General features: G+C 49.7%; 2 non-coding genes and 1 pseudogene across 2 annotated transcripts; all 3 read right to left on the bottom strand.

Moving 5' to 3' along the window:
- Positions 1–234: 234 nt before the first annotated feature.
- LOC123400522 lies at positions 235–321 on the bottom strand (annotated as a pseudogene).
- Positions 322–13,415: 13,094 nt separating this feature from the next.
- Positions 13,416–13,504, bottom strand: LOC123400750. Its single transcript, XR_006610960.1, has one exon. It is a non-coding gene; the product is annotated as a small nucleolar RNA SNOR75 (small nucleolar RNA).
- A 164-nt stretch (positions 13,505–13,668) lies between these two features.
- Positions 13,669–13,814, bottom strand: LOC123400599. Its single transcript, XR_006610819.1, has one exon. It is a non-coding gene; the product is annotated as a small nucleolar RNA F1/F2/snoR5a (small nucleolar RNA).
- Positions 13,815–21,050: the final 7,236 nt, after the last annotated feature.

The raw sequence follows: 21,050 nt of genomic DNA, 5'->3' as shown, positions 1-21,050 counted from the left end.
ATTACGCTATTAATAAGTGCACCAGAGACTCTAATTTATTACCTTCAGAAGTTTTAGATCGAATCAAATGAAAACATGAAAAAGGGACTACCAAAGAGTATTATTGATTTAGATAGAGCTTGATGCTGAGTTGATTTCTGGTGTCAACTGGGGTAATTCTTTAGCCAGATTGGAGAAAGGAAACCTGACTAGCACTCAAAATATTAACAAGAAGACAATAGTAAAACATAAAAGATGGATCAGATTTCTGGCTTGGAATCCTGATGGGATTACATTTGCGCATTGTATAGTCATAGTTGATAATTTGGGGAAAGTATCTGTCGTGGGTATAAGCCTGACAGTAGATGTGTAGGGTACGAAAGGATGGGCCGAGCCTTAGCTATGGCGAGGTTGTATGAGTTCAGGCCCCTCTGCAGTGGAGGTAATAGCCCTACGTCTCGGTGCTCTGGGAGCTTGTTGTCGAGTGGAATATGGAATACAATGATTTGCTAACCCCTGCACCAGTGGGGGAGGGTGGCTTATATAGAGTGCGCTGCCCTCCACAACGGTTCGGTGCACAGGGGTGGAGTAGTGGCGAATAAATGCCTACGTTACAGGTAACGTACGTCTTAAATGCTAATAAAGGCACATGGAAACGTATGACCGTTTCCCTCCAGGGGAGTTACGATGCACAGAGTGGAATCCAGTCGGTTAGTTTGATAAACTTCGAATGCTAATCTCCGACTGGATGGTCGAGGATCTGTTACCGACTGGATGAAGGGAACTCCTTAGTTCAGTCAGAACTGACTAAGGGCCTTGTCTCTTATGAGGGGTAGTCCTTGGGTTGGATCTACAGGGCAGGCCTATGACCCTACCCTAGGCCTATGACCCCATCATTAGTCCCCGAATGGATTGGGGTTGGAACGACAAAGCGATGCTTGAAGTTTGGATCCGACTGGAACGGATGCGACTTTGGCGTTGCTTGCCTCGATCCATTTTATATTTTCTGACCGGCGATCCGAGTGGAAGTATTTGTGGAACAAACTCTCGGAAACCGAGTGCTTCCAGGGTATCTCCTGACGTTACCAGTCAACTGACAGCGGCGGATTTTCCAGGATCCTCAAATTTCAGTTACCGCACGCTCAGCGGGGATGACGACATCGCGCTCGAGTAGCGCCTGACGCCTCGATTCTCGCGCCTTCATCTTCTCCACTGATATCGCCGCGGTTGGTCGGGGGATAAGGTTTCGGGACCACCTGCCAGTGACGCAGTCGGAACCTTACTTAAACCTCAGCGGCGAGGGTTTTCTCGTTACGCTCGCCGGATCTCTCGCCTTTGCTTGCTCCGCTCCTCTCGCCTTCTCCTGCGCAGCAAGCTTCCTCCTTTTCCTTCTCCTTCGCGGACCCGCAGCTTCCGCCATGACCAAGGGACAGACTAGCAAGCTGGAGGCGAAGAAGAAGAAGGGGAAGGCGGCGGCTCTTGCTCAGCGGCGGCAGCGAGCGTTGCCAGCGGGGTGGATCCAGGGGGATTTCCTCCCCTCCATGGTGACAGAGGGGGATCTGCTGCAGCTGGTGGAGCACGGGATGATCGTGCACATGTCGTGGAGGCTGCCGGCGGAGAATGAGATCGAGCCGGCGCCCCGGGAGGGGGAGCGCGTCCTGCTGCTCAGCCACGTATATCGAGGTTTCTCCCTGCCCCCTCATCCTTTCTTCAAAGGCATAATGAACCACTACGGGGTGCAGCTTCACCACTTTCCCCCGAATGCTATAGCTCACCTCTCTGCTTTCATAGTCTTGTGCAAGTGCTTCATCGGCTATCGCCCCCATTGAGGGCTTTTCGAACATATTTTCTCTGCTAGATCCCAAACTATCAAACGACTTCACCAGTTGGATGATAAGACACACCTTCTCCAGCTCTGCGGAGGCTTAGGTTTCCAGAAGAAGAGTAGAAGTAGTTATCCTGCTCTTCTGCTGAGTGAATCGGTTAGGAACTAGCAGTCGACGTGGTTCTATTGCCAGGACGTTGCCTGCCCGAATGCCACGACAGGGTTGCCTCCTTTTAGCTTAGATCGACCCGCTCCGCCTAAGCAGCTTGCGCTCACGAAGGCGGAGAAGGTCGACATCCAGCCTCTGGTCGACGCACTTGTAGATGTCGTCAGAAGGGGAGTCACCGGCATAGATTTGCTGGAGATTTTCCTCGGTCGGCGCATACAACCACTGCAGACTCGCGACCACGCGATGTGGCACTACTCGGGGCTCGAAGACTCCACTCGGACCAACGTCTTGGGCGTGACCGAGGAGAAGGTGGCGTCGTGGGTGCTCCAGATCACAGGCGCCTGTGAGAACCCAAGAGGGTCTCTGCGAGTGAGGGCTTTCTGCGCGGACAATCCTCCTCCGAACCAGGTGAGTACCATTTGTCGAGTGCATGTATCTGTCTTAGTTTTATCGCTTTCTTGAATCTCTGCCTGGCGTCTGATGTCGCCGACTGTATTCTATGCAGAAGTGGACCAACTGGTTTTCCCCTGTCTCGAACAGGAACCCGGCCGAGGAGGAGGAGGAGGAGGGCAGCCAGGAGGGCAGCGTGGAGAGCGCCGAGTATGTCTCCGACAGTGGGGAAATGGAGGAAGAGTCTAGTGAGGAAGAGGAGGAAGACGAAGAGCAGGACTCGCCGCCCCCGCTGCGAGAGCACCAAACCAAGCGCCGACATGAACCTGGAGTTCCCTCGGCACCTCCAGCATCCTCGAGTACTCCGCCCACTGCTCCCGTGGTCCCGAGTGCTCGGAGCAGCAAGAGGACCAGGGACGTTGCTGCTGAGCCTGCGGGTCAGCCTTCCAAGGTGGCCAAACCGAGCGGATCTAAACCTCGGAAGGCTTTGCCGCAGATGAGGGTCACTGTTCCCGTCACCTCAACGTATGTGCATTGTTCTTCTTCTTCTGATATTCGATTGAACTCCTGTTTGATGGTCGAATGAATTTCACTCGACAGGGTTGCCACCTCTGCCACCTCTCCGGCGCGCCAGGAGGATGATCCCATGGACGCGGACGATGTTGTCTCGTCCCAGCCAGGTGCGTCGTAGTGATTCCGAGAGTTTACATTATCGCATCATGAATTCTGTCTTCGGTCTTTCTCCTTTCTTTTTTGAGATCTCACGCCGTTCTGTCTGGCTTCCCTCAGGGATGATTTATGTGGATGAGGGCGATCAGGGGAGAACTGAGCAAGCCGCGGTGCCTGTCCTTGAGGCTGCTCCACCAGCTACTGCTCTCGCTACGGACGTGCCGCCGACTGAAGCGATGCCGTCGACTGAAGTGGCGCCGGTTGCTGCTGAACCGACTGGAGCAAGCCTTGGGATGCCCTAGGAGCCTGCAACGATGCCAGGCCCGTCGAATGTCGAGTACACATCCAGCGCCTCCTGGAGGATCAGGTGGGAGCGGCCAAGGGGGCCATGGTGCAGGCGGAGCTGATGGCGGGAGAGGCCAAGAAGGCGTACGACTCCATCGCATCCCTGTACCAGCGAAGCTTGGAGCTGCTGGACAATATCCGAGTAAGTGGGCTAGTAAATATTTACTTTTCTCTTGTAACCCACTGGGTGTGCTCGGATATAGTATGATATTTGCAATGGGTTCACTCTTAGTGAACCCAGTGGGTGTAGTCCCCGAGACTTCTGTCGAGTGCTTGCACCGGCAGTTGTCTTTATACACATTGTCTTTGACTTTATCAGATCCATAATTATTCTGGTCGAATGCTAACAGTTGGTGTACTCGGAGTGCACCTACTGTAAGAGTGTCCGAGAGTAATTTTACTCAGGTCGGGTAGTATTAGCCTCGTAAGCGTAGGTGTTGTCATGAAGCTCAATAGGGCGGACCTGTTTGAGTTTCAAGCCAGTGGGGTCACTCTCAGTGAACCCACTGGGTGTAGTCCCCGAGACCGCTGTAGACTGCTTGCGTCGGCAGGGGTCTGTAGAACTTAGACTTTGTATTGTAGGATTTGTCTAATCGTCTCTTGGCGTTGGCTGGCAGAAAACTTGCGAGATGGGGACAGCGTACGAGACTCTTAGGGCTGAAAACGTTCAGTATGCTGGTGAGCTGGATGCGGCACTGGTTGCAATGGCTGGCATGAAGGATGTTCTGGTGGAACGGGAGAAGTCGTTGGAGCAGGCCCGTGAAGCAAACAAAGCACTGACTGCTGAAGTTGAGAAGATGAAGGTGCATAGATCTGAGCTGATGGGCCAAATGAATGTGCTGAACAAGCGGTGTATAGCGCAGGAAAAATACGTCAGTGACTGGGCTCGGTAGATGATAACGCGTCTGGGTGGTAAGTCTTGTTTTTCCGAGTGCTTGTGGTATGTGCGTTACACTCGGCGCTTATTGTTTGCTTGTCCTGTGTTTGCAGATTTTTTGCATGGACGCTGAAGCTGAAGCAGCTGAAGTGGAGCGGTCGATTCGCGAGAACATTCCACTCGGCGAGGACGCCAATCGGGATCTGCTCCGAGCGCACATTCGCCTGGGCAAAGTTGGGCCTTTCATCGGTCGATTGAGAGAAGTCGTCGGCCGGATCGATAAGGAGCTTTGGCCTGAAGACGAGTCGCAGCATGAGATGGAAGGCCTAATGACTCGACTGGAGGAGGTTCCAAACCGAGTGCAGTCATGGAAGAAGTCTGCGGCTCGTTGTGGTGCAGACGTTGCCCTGTCCCTGGTCCTAGTGCATTGCAAGGAGGTGCGCGAAGAGAAGCTGAAAGCGTTGAAGGTCGCCAACACGAAGAAACTTCGATTCGAAGACTTCATGGAAACCTTCCTTGAGAGTGCCACCCGCATCGCCGACGGGATAGACCTGGACACATTCGTGGAGCCCTCCAGTCCTGGCGCCAATCCGGAGGACGCTTAAGAAAACTTTTACCTCGGTATGCCGAGTGTTGGTTGTAAGAAACCTTTGCCACTTCTGTTGGCCGTCACATCCTTGGTTCGGTGCGGGTAAGCTTGATCCACACCGAGTCAACTATCTTTAGGTGAACTTCGAATCTAAATCAAATCTTTTGCTCTTCTGCTGCAATTTTAGCTCGAGTTTTTGTTTGGCGTTTCTTGGTGAAGCCAATGGCAAATATGCGGAGCATGTCAGTGTTGGTTGTCTTGACAGCTGCATGACCCTCTCTGAGGGTCTGCTGTGTCTCCGAGTGGATTTGTAAGATACACTCGAGGGTAATAGAGTACTTAGGCGATTCATGATCGCGGCTAAGTCTTCGAGTGCGAGGGATATGCCGCACTCGGAGCGAGTTGTTACTCATGTAATTGTCAGTGGTCTTGACATCCACATGAGCCTCAATGAGGGTCTGCTGAGTCCCCGAGTGGATCTGCAGGATACACTCGGAGGTAATAGCGTACTTAGGCGATTCATGATCGCGGCTAAGTAATCGAGTGCGACGATCATGCCGTACTCGAAGCGAGTTGTTACTCATGTAATTGTCAGTTGTCTTGACATCACATGAGCCTTAATGAGGGTTTGCTACTCATGTAATTGTCAGTTGTCTTGACATCCACATGAGCCTCAATGAGGGCTGCTACTCATGTAATTGTGAGTGGTCTTGACATCCACATGAGCCTCAATGAGGGTCTGCTGAGTCCCCGAGTGTATCTATAGGATACAGTTGCGGGAAGCTTTCCCATTTCAGCAATTCTTGATCACAGTTAAGTCTTCGAGTGTGACGAGTAGTGCACGCTCGGAGAAAGTTATTACTTAGGCGATTCTTGATCGCAGCTAAGTCCCCGAGTGCTACGTTTAGTTCACACTCGGAGAAAGTTAGTACTTAGGCGATTCTTGATCGCACCTAAGTCCCCGAGTGCGACGTTTAGTGAACACTCGGAGAAATTAGTACTTAGGCGATTCTTGATCGCAACTAAGTCCCCGAGTGCGACGTTTAGTGCACACTCGGAGAAAGTTAGTACTTAGGTGATTCTTGATCGCAGCTAAGTCCCCGAGTGCGACGTTTAGTGCACACTCGGAGAAAGTTATTACTTAGGCGATTCTTGATCGCAACTAAGTCCCCGAGTGCGACGTTTAGTGCACACTCGGAGAAAGTTAGTACTTAGGTGATTCTTGATCGCAGCTAAGTCCCCGAGTGCGACGTTTAGTGCACACTCGGAGAAAGTTATTACTTAGGCGATTCTTGATCGCAGTTAAGTCCCCGAGTGCGACGTTTAGTGCACACTCGGAGAAATTAGTACTTAGGCGATTCTTGATCGCAGCTAAGTCCCCGAGTGCGACGTTTAGTGCACACTCGGAGAAAGTTAGTACTTAGGTGATTCGTGATCGCAGCTAAGTCCCCGAGTGCGATGTTTAGTGCACACTCGGAGAAAGTTAGTACTTAGGCGATTCGTGAACGCAGCTAAGTCCCCGAGTGCGACGTTTAGTGCACACTCGGAGAAAGTTAGTACTTAGGCGATTCGTGATCGCAGCTAAGTCCCCGAGTGCGATGTTTAGTGCACACTCGCAGAAAGTTAGAACTTAGGCGATTCTGGATCGCAGCTGAGTTTTTTTTGAGACCGGAGTCTGCAACCACGGAAGAATTTTGAATCTGCAAAAGCTCAATCTGCTTTATATTATTTCATCAATACTTGTTCTTTACATTGCTTCAGTCGACGGTCACCTGTAGAAGCGCTTCAAGAGATCTCCGTTCCATGCTCGCGGCTCGTCTGTCTCCCTGTCGATGTTGTAGAGTCTGTATGCTCCGTTGCTCAGCACCTTGGAGATGATGAAGGGTCCTTCTAGACAGGAGCCAACTTGTGAGGTCTTTGCTGATCCACTCGGAGAACCAGGTCGCCTGCTTGGAACGTGCGACTCCTGACGTGTCGTGCGTGAAAACGCCCCAGATCTTGTTGATAAATGGTTGAGCGAGTCAGTGCCATCTCGCGCTCCTCCTCTAGAAGGTCCACTCTGTCTTTCCTTGCTTGTTCTGCTTCAGCTTCGGAGAAGAGTTCGACTCGTGGAGCATTGTGAAGCAAGTCACTCGGAAGGACTGCTTCTGCTCCGTAAACGAGGAAGAACGGTGATCGCCCTGTAGATCTGTTCGGGGTTGTGCGGAGACCCCAAAGCACTGAAGGTAGCTCGGTGACCCATGCGCCAGCGGCATGTCCCACCTCTCGCAGGAGTCGGGGCTTCAAACCTTGCAGAATAAGTCCATTCGCCCACTCTGCTTGTCCATTGGATTGAGGATGCGCCATGGAAGCAAAATCCACTCGGATACCTTGGCTTGCACAGAAACCTTTGAATCTGTCCGAGTCAAAGTTTGTCCCGTTGTCTGTGATTATGCTCTGAGGTACACCGAATCTGGAGATGATGTCCCTGCCAAACTTGATGGCTGTTAGGGCGTCGAGCTTCTTGATGGGCTTGGCTTCAATCCATTTTGTGAACTTGTCGACTGCTACCAACAGATGTGCGTATCCTCCTTGGCCTGTCCTGAATGGACCGACTGTATCTAATCCCCATACTGCAAACGGCCACACAAGAGGGATTGTCTTCAACGCAGATGTTGGCTTGTGGGACTTGTTGGAGTAGAACTGACAGCCCTCACATCGATCGACCATATCTTTAGCCAATTCGTTTGCCTGCAGCCAGAAGAAACCTGCTCTGAATGCTTTGGCGACGATTGCTCTCGAAGAGGCGTGATGACCGCAGGTTCCCAAGTGAATTTCTTCCAGGATTAGCTGCCCCTCCTCTGGGGAGGTGCATCGTTGAAGAACGCCTGAAACGCTTTCCTTGTAAAACTGGCCATCAACGACAGTGAACGACTTCGACCTGCGGACTATCTGCCTGGCCTGGACTTCGTCTTCTGGTAATTCCTGCCTCAAGATATATGCAACGATCGGCATAGTCCAATCAGGGTGACAACAAGAATCTCCATGATCAGATCAACCACAGCAGGTACGTCGACTTCAGTCGGATCTGTCGAACTCTTTGGTTGTACTAATTTCTCTGTGAAAGGATCTTCTTTGACTGAGGGAAGGTGGAGGTGCTCGAGGCAGACGTCACTCGGGACTGGTCTCCGAGTGGATCCGAGTTTTGCCAACTCATCAGCTGCTTGGTTCTTCAGCCGCGGAACATGGTGGAGTTCTAGACCTTCAAACTTCTTCTCGAGCTTCCTCACTGCATTGCAGTACGTGGTCATGGTGGGGTTCCTGACGTCCCACTCTTTCATCACTTGATTAACCACCAAATTCGAATCGCCATAGACCATCAGGCGACCGACGCTGAGTGCGATGGCCATACGCAGTCCATAAAGGAGAGCTTCATACTCTGCCTCATTGTTGGAGGAATCAAAGTGTATCTGCAGCACATATTTGAGTTGTCGCCCTTTGGCGATACGATCACAACGCCAGCGCCGGAGCCATTCAACATCTTGGACCCATCAAAGAACATTGTCCAATGAGCCGAGTACATGTGGGTCGGTTGCTGTTGCTCTACCCATTCTGCTATGAAGTCAGCCAGGGCTTGAGACTTTATAGCTTTCTTGGCCTCGAACTTGATAACGCAGTACAACATCTCCATTGCCCACTTCGCCACTCGGCCTGATGCGTCCCGATTGTGGAGGATTTCCGACAACGGGGCATCAGAAACAACAGACACCGAGTGGTCTTGGAAATAATGGGCTACCTTCTTCGCAGTCATGTAAATCCTGTAGATAAGTTTTTGATAGTGGGGATACCTTTGCTTGGAAGGAGTCAGGACTTCGGAGACGTAATACACTGGCCGCTGAACTTTGTATGCTTTGCCTTCTTCTTCTCGTTCGACTGTAAGAACAGTGCTGACGACTTGATTTGTAGCCGCGATATACAGAAGAAGGGGCTCTTTACTGAGCGGAGCAGTAAGAACCGGCTGGGTGGAAAGTAGGACTTTGAGGTCGTCGAATGCGACTTGGGCTTCGTCTGTCCACTCGAAAGTATCTGATTTCTTCATGAGTCGGTACAGAGGAAGTGCTTTCTCGCCGAGTCGACTGATGACCCTGCTCAAAGCCGCTAGGCAACCTGTGAGCCGTTGAACATCGTGTATTCTCACCAGCCTCTCCATTCGGACGATGGTCCCGATCTTTTCGGGGTTGACATTGATCCCTCGTTCGGAAACGAAGAAACACGAGTAACTTTCCGCTGGGAACATCGAATGAACATTTGGCGGGGTTGAGCTTGATATCGTACCTACGAAGGTTGGCGAATGTTTCTGCCAAGTCAGTCAGCAGGTCGGAGCCTTTGCGTGACTTGACTACGATATCATCCATATACGCCTCCACATTCCGACCGATCTGGTCGAGGAGGCATTTTTGGATCATGCGCATAAAGGTAGCTCCTGCATTCTTCAAACCGAATGGCATAGTGATGTAGCAGAAGCACCCGAATGGGGTGATGAAGGCTGTTTTTAATTCATCGGGGCCATACAGACGGATCTGATGATAGCCCGAGTAGGCATCAAGAAATGACAAACGTTCGCAGCCCGCAGTCGAATCGACAATTTGATCGATGCGGGGGAGCGGAAAATGGTCTTTCGGGCAGACCTTATTGAGGTGCTTGAAGTCGATGCACATTCGGAGCGACTTGTCCTTCTTGGGAACCATGACAACATTGGCGAGCCACTCGGAGTGGTGAACCTCGCGAATGAAGTTGGTTGCCAAAAGCTTGGCTACATCTTCTCCGATTGCCTTCCTCTTGTGCGCGGCGGACCGTCGCAGGCGTTCTCGGACAGGCCGAGCGGTGGGATCCACATGCAGTTGGTGCTCAGCCAACTCCCTGGGTACACCTGGCATGTCAGAGGGTTTCCATGCGAAGATGTCCCAGTTCTCAAGGCGGAATTGGGTGAGCTCGGCTTCCTATTTAGGATCGAGGGTGGTGGAGATGTTCGTCGGGGCAGCAGTGTCGTCCGTCGGGTGGATGCTGACCTTCTTCGTCTCTCCCGCCGACTGGAATGCAGACTCCAAAGCTGGCTTCTTCGAGCGCATCAAGTCAGCGGGGTCGACTGTTTTCTTGTACTCGTCGAGCTCGAGGATGGCCATCTGCTGGTCGGCGATTCTTGATCCCTGCTGCAGACACTCTTCGGCCCGCCGTCGATTGCCCGTGATGGTGACCACACCTTTCGGGCCTGGCATCTTCAGCTTCAGGTATACGTAACACGGACGGGCCATGAAACGCGCATACGCTGGGCGGCCCAGAATTGCGTGGTAAGCGCTCTGGAAGTCCACCACTTCGAACGTCAGCTTTTCCTTGCGGAAGTTCTTGTCGGAGGCGAAAACGACGTCCAACGTGATCTGGCCGAGTGACTTGGCCTTCCGTCCAGGGGCGAATCCATGGAACTGCATGCTGCTCTCGCTGAGTTTGGACATCGGAATGCCCATCCCCTTGAGAGTGTCTGCGTACATGATGTTCAAGCCGCTGCTGCCGTCCATGAGGACTTTGCGTAGTCGGACTCCTTCCACCACCGGGTCGACAACCAGAGCCTGTCTCCCTGGGGTGGGTACGTCTGCTGGATGATTCGACTGGTCAAAGGTGATCGCAGTCTGAGACCATTTGAGGAACTTGGGGTTGGTAGGGGTGGCCATGTTCACCTCCCTGTTCACCAGCTTCAGTCGACTCTTGCTCTCAACGTCAGCAAAAATCATCAGTGTTGCATGGACTTGGGGGAACGAATCCTCCTTATCCTCCTCATCCTGTTCATTGTCCTTTTCACTCGGTTGCCCTTCGCCGAACCCCTGGATCAGGAGGCGACACTTTCGAGTGGTATGCTTCGGATATATGGGGTTGCCCTCTTCATCCATCTTCGTATGAACCGGACATGGCTGGTCCAGGATGGGATTATTGAATTGCTTCTTCTTGGGGGTAAACTGAGCCTTCCCTTTGCCCTTGAACTTGGCATTGGTTACGGCTGCAGCTTCTGCCTGCGGAGTGGACGGAGCTTTCTGCTTCTGCTTCCGAGTGTTACTCCCATCTCCATCGCCGAATGTCCTGTGCTTGCCGCTTCAGATGTGGTCCTCTTCTTTGCCATTTGCATAGCGTGCTGCTATCTCCATCATCTTGCTCATGAAGATGTCACCTGTTCGGCCGAACTTTACGTACAGATCCCTGTACCGCACGCCTGCCTTGAAGGAGCAGATTGCTTGATGCTCTGTGACGTTCTCCACCGTGTGGTAGAGAGTTGTCCAACGCTGAATGAAATCTGGCAGGGGCTCATTCTGCTTCTGGACGCAATGCTGGAGCTCCACGAGGCCCGCAGGGCGCTTGCACGTCCCTTCGAAGGTCCTGATGAACACTCGGGCCAGATCTGCCCAACTGTAGATGCTTGAGGGGGCCAACTGGTTCAGCCACGCTTGCGCCGAGCCGCCGAGCATCAAAGGGAGGTGCTTCATGGCGACATGGTCGTCTCCTCCTCCGATCTGGACTGCTACTCGGTAATCATCCAGCCACGTTTCTGGCTTGGACTCTCGTGTAAACTTGCTAATTCCCGTCGCCAATCGGAAGTTGGGAGGGATGTCAGCCGAACGGATGGCTCGACTGAAACACCCGGGACCAGAAATGATGGTTCTCCTTCCACTCGGACGGTCAATATCGTAACCATCGCGGTGGGCTCGGCCCCTGTCGACCCTCCGCTGGGCGATATGCCCTCTCGCGTCGGGCCTTGGGTCCTAAGTGTCACCGACTGAACGCCGATCATCATGATGTCGGGGCCCGTATGGCCCACCCCGCGGAGGGGTGCGTGAACGGCGATGATCTTCGGAATTTATGGAACGGCTGCCTCCCATGTGTCGCTGATGAGAACCAGGGCTGTGAAGATGACCGATGCGTATTCGCATGAACAGAACTATTGTGGATCCTCTTGTGCGACTGGAAGACAGCCGAATTTTGCTGCTGCGCCGTGTGCCACAGGGCGCGGATTTGCTTGATCCTCCTGCCAGCCTCTGAATCAGTCGGCTGAAGAGAATCGGCTATCTTGGCAGCCGCAGCCAAGTTGAGGAGGGGTGTGCGAAACAACTCCACGTTGCTCCGCCAAGTGTGCCGACTGGCACAACGGCGAGGCGGACGACGCGCGCCGGACATTTCGCCGATCTCGTGCTCGTTCCGGCCAGCTTGACGGGGATCTTCATGGGAGTTGGACATGTGTACTTCTGCTGCAGGCCCGCGACCCGCGTACTCGAAAGAAAACTCAGTCGGAACCGAGTCCGAGCGCTGGGATGGCGGGGCAACCACAACCGACTCTAGAACCTCCACTTGCGAAGACGCGTTCTGGCACGCCTGGGCGTGTTGCACCCAACACTGGAGCCGCGGACGGCGGGACCGCTTGTTGCGGCGCGTGACGGCGGTGTAGGTCGACACCGGAGCCGACTGCTGGAGAAGAAGAATGCAGCGGGCGCCGACACGGAAGTGCGTAGCCTCGCGGCGGGGAAGTGACTCGACGTCGAGAGGGGCGTCCCGAAGCCGTGCCGAACCGTCGACGATGAAGGAGAGAGCGCCGAAGAAGATCTCGTGACTCATGCTCGAATTTCCACCGGACGACATGACGAAATGATGTAGTCGCAAACTCACCAGAAGTCGCTTAGACGCCTGCCCCAAGGTGGGCGCCAACTGTCATGGGTATAAGCCGGACAGTAGATGTGTAGTGTACGAAAGGATGGGCCGAGCCTTAGCTACGGCGAGGTTGTATGAGTTCAGGCCCCTCTGCAGTGGAGGTAATAGCCCTACGTCTCGGTGCTCTGGGAGCTTGTTGTCGAGTGGAATATGGAATACAATGATTTGCTAACCCCTGCACCAGTGGGGGAGGGTGGCTTATATAGAGTGCGCTGCCCTCCACAGCGGTTCGGTGCACAGGGGTGGAGTAGTGGAGAATAAATGCCTACGTTACAGGTAACGTATGTCTTAAATGCTAATAAAGGCACATGGAAACGTATGACCGTTTCCCTCCAGGGGAGTTACGATGCACAGAGTGGAATCCAGTCGGTTAGTTTGATAAACTCCGAATGCTAATATCCGACTGGATGGTCGAGGATCTGTTACCGACTGGATGAAGGGAACTCCTTAGTTCAGTCGGAATTGACTAAGGGCCTTGTCTCTTATGAGGGGTAGTCCTTTGGTTGGATCTACAGGGCAGGCCTATGACCCTACCCTAGGACTATGACCCCATCAGTATCCTCAGGTCCATATAATCCAAGGAAAAAAGCAATTGATCATCACAATAAGTGCAGAAACATGGTATGGATATGATATCATCACTTCTCATAGCAAACAAAAAATGGTGTAGGAGTTTCTATTTATTTAAGACAAGACAACTATACAGCATCCATGACAGAATGTGTTGCTTACTAGACATTCAGAATTAGTTGGAGGAAATTATCATCAAATAGATCACAAACTGTCTGTCTTAATGTAAAAAACAATCATATTTGAAAACAAAAAATAACAAATTAACAAATTAATGCTCTCTCAGACAAATGCCTCGATTGTCAACATGGTTTAATAGAATGGATTACATCAGACACGTCATCTGTTTTCATCATCACACAGAGAACCAACTAAAAAATTAAGAGTGGGTAGAGATACAAAAACATGACTTCAGATGCCGAATATGCACAGTTTAATAATATACTGTATCATGAGACACCTAATAAGTGTTGATCATCACTGATGAATGAACCACAGAAACCAGCTGCAGAAAGAACAATATAGTTGATAGGTGTAAACGGGGGTATAATAACAGGAAGCTCCTTGTATGAGAGCAGCCAGTGTCGCAAAAACCCGTTTCCTTCTCGATGTCTGCCAATCTAACGAGAAACAAGGCCATGAAATCAGACCAAGCATCAGATACCTCATGGCATCCCAAATACCACTATCCAAACAAAATTCAGTTTAGTGCTAAGATATGTATGGACAAGTTGAATGCAAAAACCATCTCAAAGAATGGTTCATGCTAGAATCTTAACCCAAAGTATCTCTAGGCAACGTACAACGCTGAATTATGCTACCAAGATGCGCACCCCAGTACTCAACCTTAAAGCTGATAAAAACTTAGCAGAGTATACCTAAAGATGAAGGAGAACACTCAGCGTGTCAAAAAAGAAGGCAGCATGAAATACTATAGTAGTTATTATTGGACATGATATAGTAAGGTACTCTCACTGGTTATTGACTGTTGTCAGTTTTCACTAAGCATAAGTGCATAATATGGAAACAATATAAGAGAAAACATACACCCTCGGATATTAAGCTATTCCAAGTATGTGAGGTATACAACTTATAGGAGCTTACATGACATTTGAACCGTTAGTCCCAACGCCCAGAGCCTCGCTCACAAACCATCACATTTTGATTTCCAGCAAGTCTAATTTTCTCCGCAGAGTTGGCCATAACCTGTTAAGGTACAACCAATACAGGATCATGTCAGCAAATGTGCAACTTAACTAGATGTTGGGCGCAACATTTTTCATTCAAAAAATATCTAGTTAAGTAGCACTAGTGGGGACAGGGCCTATAGCCCCAGCCCGTATGGGGCTTTAGTCCCGGTTCACCAACTAGGACTAAAGGGGCGGGACTAAAGGCCTAACCTTTAGTCCCGGCCCTGTTCCAAGCCGGGACCAAAGGTGCTCCACGTGGGCGCCTCGGAGCGCCCTCAGGGGCAGGCCCTTTAATCCCGGGTCTTAACACGGACCGGGACTAAAGATTTTCTGCAGACTTTGTTTATTTACGGTTTTAGGGTTTTAGGGTTTAGGTGTTCGGGAGATTAATGTGATGCCTCGTTTGGTGTTCGGGAATTAGTTTTCATATAATTCTAAATAGAAATAATTATGCATATATATATAAGATTAACTTATCTTACAAGCGAGCATATATATACAATTATATGGAGATCTGAATTATCGGGACTAGAGCCCGTCTATTCGATTACATGGACCAACATTAGTAATGGCCCCTAGCTACACTAAATCGTCCTTAGTCATCTATAGCTTCCGTCCTCAGAAAGGTCGCAAGCTCCTATGCAACAGCAATCGCGCGTTGCTCTGGTAGGGACTTCTCCCTCATGGCCGTGTACTGTATAAGAAGAGGAGATGAATATGAATATCAATCATGATAACAAAGAATGACGGGTAAAAATAGAGGTGTGAATGTTCATTGCTTACATCGTATCTGTGATCATTGTGCTCAGAGGTAAACGTGCGAATGGTCTCGCAAACATAGTATCCGCATAGATGCGTCCCCCGTGGCTACTGGTCGCACTTTACGAGAATAGAATATATATAATCAAAAAAATAATCTAGCATCATAAATGTATTGAAAATAGAAGTATATCATACTACTACTTACCTGAGCCGCTCTAAAGGTCAGCTTCTCAGGCTCGATACCGGGAGTCAAGCACTTGAACCGCTTCCAAACCCTGCCCGACAAGGAAAATGATTTGCTAAGTTTTTCATTAATTGATATATCAGAAAATCATCGAAAGAGACCGATAGAGCGCAAGAATGATTGAAATTACCCTTGGAGCATGTCCTGCAGGCTTTGGAACTGTTCCAAGCGTCTGGATAATGGGTCGAAGGCATCAACTCTTCCCTTATCAATTTGAATGTCCAACAGAATCCAATGGAAGCTGCACATGTATATATATATATATATGTGTGTGTGTGTGTCAGTAACTTATCAATTACACTTATAAGTGAATGGACACAACAGGGTAAAGACCCTCACCTGAAGTTGTATGGAAACAGTATGTGGTCACAGAAATTTTGATCTGTTAGAAACCTTAGAAGGTTTTCCTCCGTCTCCTTGGGTTTATCAGTTAGCGTCGCTATATGTATTTTATCTGGGTCAATAAACCCAATATTTAGGATGTTCCTACTTTTACATTCCAGAATCTTCATTCTGCATAATAGAGTACAAGTTATATGTAGACAATGAATTGAAATAACTAAACAAGTTATATGTAGACAACGAATTCAAAAACTTACACACAATAGCAACTCATAAGCGATTTGTCGAGGGCGTCGACACTGTACATCTGGAAGAGTTCATCAAAGTCGATATGGATTTCTTCGGGGCGGCCGTAGTACTCCCGTGGGACACTCACCACGATCATCGTTCTCCCATTCTTTGATTCACTTAAGTACCATGTATGCAAGTAACGCATATTTGTTGGGAGGTCACCTTTGCTGACCAAAGGCGCTCCCATGACAAACTGTGGCTTAGGGGCTACCACAGCCTTGGGTAACCTATCGTCTAGGGAAGCCAGAACGTCTTCAACCGGGATACACCATTCATCCGCCCACTTCTTTGCTAATTCCAAATCTTGCCCCTGCACCAGAGGGGGGACATTCTCGGGTAACACCCTGAGGGGTGGGATCGACTGTTTGTCCTATTGTCCAAGCTGAGGAACGTCTGATCTTTTTTTGCTTTTAGTTGAACTTGATTTGCTCCCACTTGCACTTGCACGTGATCTGCTCTTTTTCCCTTCCTTCTGCAATGTGCGTGTATAGTCATCAGGCTTATGGTGTAAGTCATACTGTGATGGAAGGTTCGTGAAGTATTTTGCATATGCTATTTGCTTCTCGGTGTATTTCGGGCGGGGCTCGGGTTCCTTCTTTTTCATCTGCGCATCATGATGTTCCTTTGCTATCTTGGCGTTTTCCTCGGCGGTACGATCATAAGGTCTGATAGGAAGATTAGCATGAGGTACCTTTGGGAGGGGCGACAGTTTGCGCTTTGGGGAGCTCCGTCGCTTAGAAATCATCGACAAAGTGTTCTTGCTGGCACGCTTCCGCTTAGTATCCGGAGCGGGCGGCGGCGGAGACGGACGACCCAAGTCTGGCGGCGGTGATCGAGATGGACTCGTGTTGTGTTGGCCGTCGTCATGTGGAGGGCTTGGAGGTGATGGAGGTGTAGGTGACCTGCGATGACTCGGAGGCGGTGTTGTCCTTGGGGCCGAGCCTGGAAGCTTGATGTAGTTCTTGTCCCATAGGATGAATCCACCCAGTACTTCTCCGAGTGTCCTCTCATCTTCGGGTCCAGCTATGTCGAGCTCCATATCATGAAACCCCGCCATGATTTCATCCACCCCGACTTTAGCAAAGCCAGCTGGAATCTCACGGCCATGCCAGCGTGCATCAGGGCCAGAAGGTAAAGCTTGTCCGACGGCCACCTTCATGGATATGTTCTTGAATTTTTTATGGAGTTCACATGATGTTGACTCCTTTATTCCATCCACGGGGTAGCCGGGACCACCCTCTATCATTCTTCGTGCATCGTTGGGCGGGGCCTCAGATTCAGCCACACTGCTTTTCCGCTTAGATGGGGCGCCGGTAATATCGAGTGCAGGATCTTCCTGGCGCGTTACTCCTCTAAGCTCATCAATCTGCTTCTGTTGCTCATTAATCCAGGCAAGCAACTGGTTGAACTTATCATTCTCCTCATCCTGCTGTCGCTTCTTTGCTCTCGCTCGGCTTCTGTAAGTGTCTTGGTCTCTGGCAAACCCAAGCCACCACGGGTAAGAAGGACCGAAGCCTCGCGTTCGTCCTCCATGTTCGTCATTGCCGAGGACCAGTGTGAGCAAATCTTTCTCTCTATCTGAAGTTAACTGTCTTTTTCGCTCCTTAATTTTTTCAACTATCTTTTTCCAATTCTCCCTGGGTATCCTAAGACCGTCATTGCAGCTGAGGTCCCCTGTTTCTTCGTCGTACGAACCACCATGCGCAAGGAACCAATTTCTTGCTCTCAATTCCCACTCATCACGGAGTGGTTCAGGTATGATGCCTTTAGCTAGAAGATCTTGCTCTTTCTTATCCCACTTTGGGATGGTAGTCTCATAGCCCCCTGGCCCCAGCTTGTGGTGATATTTCTTCTTGTCAGCATTTTTCTTGTTCTTTTCTGATAATGCCTGGGCATCTTCTGACTCCTTGTACTCTTGAAGTGCCTTCTAGTGATTCGCCTGCTTGGCTAGATACCCCTCGAATACAGGCACTTTCTTTTTCTTCAGATAGTTTTTCCATAGCTTCTTCTTCCAGCTACAGAACAGTTCGACCATCTTCTTTAGAGTCCACTGCTTGACTTTGGCCCTCAGTTTTTTTGCGGCGTCTCCATTCTGACATTCTGGCAGGTTGAAATGTGACATGAGATCATTCCAAAGATTATCTTTGTACCTTTCGGCGACATAGTCACTATGGGCTGCCCCTTTGCGCTTGTTCCACTCATGAACGCTGATCGGGACATGATCCCTAACGAGAACTCTGCATTGCTTCTTGAATGTGTCAGCATCATTCTTAGGAAGCTTGGGTTCGCCCGTAGGCAATATCACCTCAAGGGTGTAATGCGTCCGTGCATCCAACTTTCTAGTCGGGCCTCGTTTCGTAGCTTTGCTCGATGTGGAGGCCTAAGAGGGAGAAACATTCGTCAAATGAATGTATATGTATACAATATAGATCTATCTCCAATATATTTCACATATTACAAGTGATTGTCGAACTTCATATGTATACCTCGCCGGACTTTATTATTTCTCCACCGGCTTCTCCACCGGCTTCTCCATCAGTGGAGCTATCACCTTCTCCGTCATTGGACCTATCTCCTGCACCATCGGCTTCATCTTCGTGTCGGTCGACCTCCATTCCATATCCGGAGGGGTTTAGATATGACGACGGATATTCAGCTGGTTCAACGTTGGGGCCGTCTTTGATTATATGTTCGAGAAGTTCTTCCTCTTCGAGGTTCCTGATATGCATGGATCCATAGTTCTGCAAAAAACGGACATTTGATTAACTAATAAACTAACAAACTATATAAGAGGGGTTGGAAACTTCGAAGTGTCGTTTTATATAGGAGGAACTTTAGTCCCGGGTCTTGGCTAGAACCTAATCTCTAAAATATGTCTAACAGATTCTCTTAACCTTTAAGGATTTAACAAAATGGCGACATTCTAGATGTGTAGAAAATGATCCTATTTTTCCTGATCTCATCTACCCTTCTATATGTCACATTGTCTAGTGTCAAAGGACTTTGTTGAACTTTGTACCAAAAAATAATTATTCTATCAGGAACTCCGTTCCAAAACAACTTTAGTCTCGGGTTGTGGCTCCACCCGGGACTCCTAGATTTCTGCATAGTATTCAAAGTAGGAGTACTTTTCCAATTTGAGCATTCAATAAGCAAAACCAAATCGTAAAATAAAGTAGTATTCAAATTAGCATGCATTCAATTATAAGCAAAACTACATCATCTCTTGTGTCCGTTTTGTTGAATATTATCACTAATACTCCTCGAATACTATCATACATATAGCATCACTGATACAGCTAGAACGGTAGCGCCCGACGGGTATCGTCGCGGGCGGTGGACACCCAAAGAGAAGGAACCATCACAGGATCATAGCTCTAGTGAGATCCCTGAAGAACCTACCAGGTATGCTCGAAACTGCCCTCCAACGCAACCATGTAGCGACGGACGTGCTCATCCTCCTCGCTGACACGGTGACGTGCCACCTCCGCGGTGTCCGGAAGCCTCGGCACCGTCACCGGCCCACGCGACCGCCACCAAACAAGGATCGGGTCAACAACGGGCTGGCTCCTCACCAACCTACGCCCCCCGGAAGGTAGCACCTCCCAATACCAACCGGGCGGAGCCCAGTCCCGGACATGGCCCCTCTGATCAAGCAGGTGTCCTCCGCCGAGTCGACGACGAGGATGCGGGATAGGCATCGTAAAATGAACTAAAAAATAAACTAGTTCTATTAATTTTCTTGCTAAAAATAAACTAATTGTATATATAGTAAAATAAAGTACTTTTATTAAATCAACTAGTTCAACTATATATTAATTAACACTAACTACCTAACCCTAATAACACAAATTTAAATAACACAAAAATAACTCAAATAACCTATTTAACACTAACCTACCTAACCCTAAATTCACCAAATATTTTACAAATAACACTTAAGCATATACAATAGCAAAATTAAGCAATAATCTAAAAAACACTAATTAAGCATCTATATACATAGAAATGTCTTCTTCTTCTTCTTCTTCTTCTTCTTCTTCTTTCTTATTTTCTTCTCCGCTTCTTCTTCAACTCCTCTTCTTCTACTTCTCTTCTTCTACTTCTCCTCTTCTTCTATTTTTCCTCTTCTTCTCCTCTCCTCTTCTTCTATTTTTCCTCTTATTCTCCTTTTTCTTCTTTTCTTCTCCTCCTCTTCTTATTTTCCTTTTTCCTAATCTTATTTTCTTATTTTTGTTCATCTTTCTTCTTCTTGTATCCCTAACCTAATTCTAAATGTTACTAACACTAATAGTCTAACACAAACCTAATAACAATAGGAATTAAATGACAGAAAAAAATCTTTTCTTCTTTTCTTCTCATTTTTCTTCTTTTCTTCTCCTTTTTCTTATTTTCTTCTCCTTTTTTCTTCTTTTCTTCTCTTTTTTCTTCTTTTCTTCTCCTTTTCTTCTTTTCTTCTCCTTTTTCTTCTTCTACTTCTCCTCCTCACCAGGGACGGCGGCAGTGGCGTCCCCGCCGGCGGGCGCCGGCGGGTCGTCCTTCGTACGTGTTGGGGAGGAGGGGGCGGGGGGCTTACCGGCTGGAGTGGGAGGGGAGGGCGTCGACGACGGCGAGGAGGACGGCAGGCGGCGGCGAGGAGGACGACAGACGACGGCGAGGAGGACGGCAGGCGGCGGCAAGGAGGACGGCTGGCAGGCTGGCGGCGTCGAGTTCGTCGGTGCCGCGCCGGGCAGGAGAGTCCGAGGAAGAAGAGAACGATTTGGGTTGGAAATTTCCAACTCCCGCTTATATAGTAGGATCTTTAGTCCCGGTTCGGGGTTCGAACCGAGACTAAAGACACCCTTTAGTCCCGGGTGGAGCCACGACCCGAGACTAAAGACCCTTTTTCGGCAGACCAAAAGGCAGGAAGCACGGGCCTTTAGTCCCGGGTCGGGGCTCGAGCCGGGACTAAAGACACCCTTTAGTCCCGGGTGGAGCCACGACCCGGGACTAAAGACCCGTGCTCGGTAGGCGGCAGGCAAGGGGCTTTAGTCTCGGGTTGTGGCTCCACCCGGGACTAAAGCCCCTCCGCTGGCTGCACGAT

The sequence above is a fragment of the Hordeum vulgare genome, chromosome 5H, assembly GCF_904849725.1.
Source record: "Hordeum vulgare subsp. vulgare chromosome 5H, MorexV3_pseudomolecules_assembly, whole genome shotgun sequence".
In the NCBI taxonomy this organism is placed as follows: Eukaryota; Viridiplantae; Streptophyta; class Magnoliopsida; order Poales; family Poaceae; genus Hordeum; species Hordeum vulgare.
The sequence above is the reverse complement of the archived record's forward strand: the minus strand, read 5'-3'. Positions and strand labels throughout refer to the sequence as shown.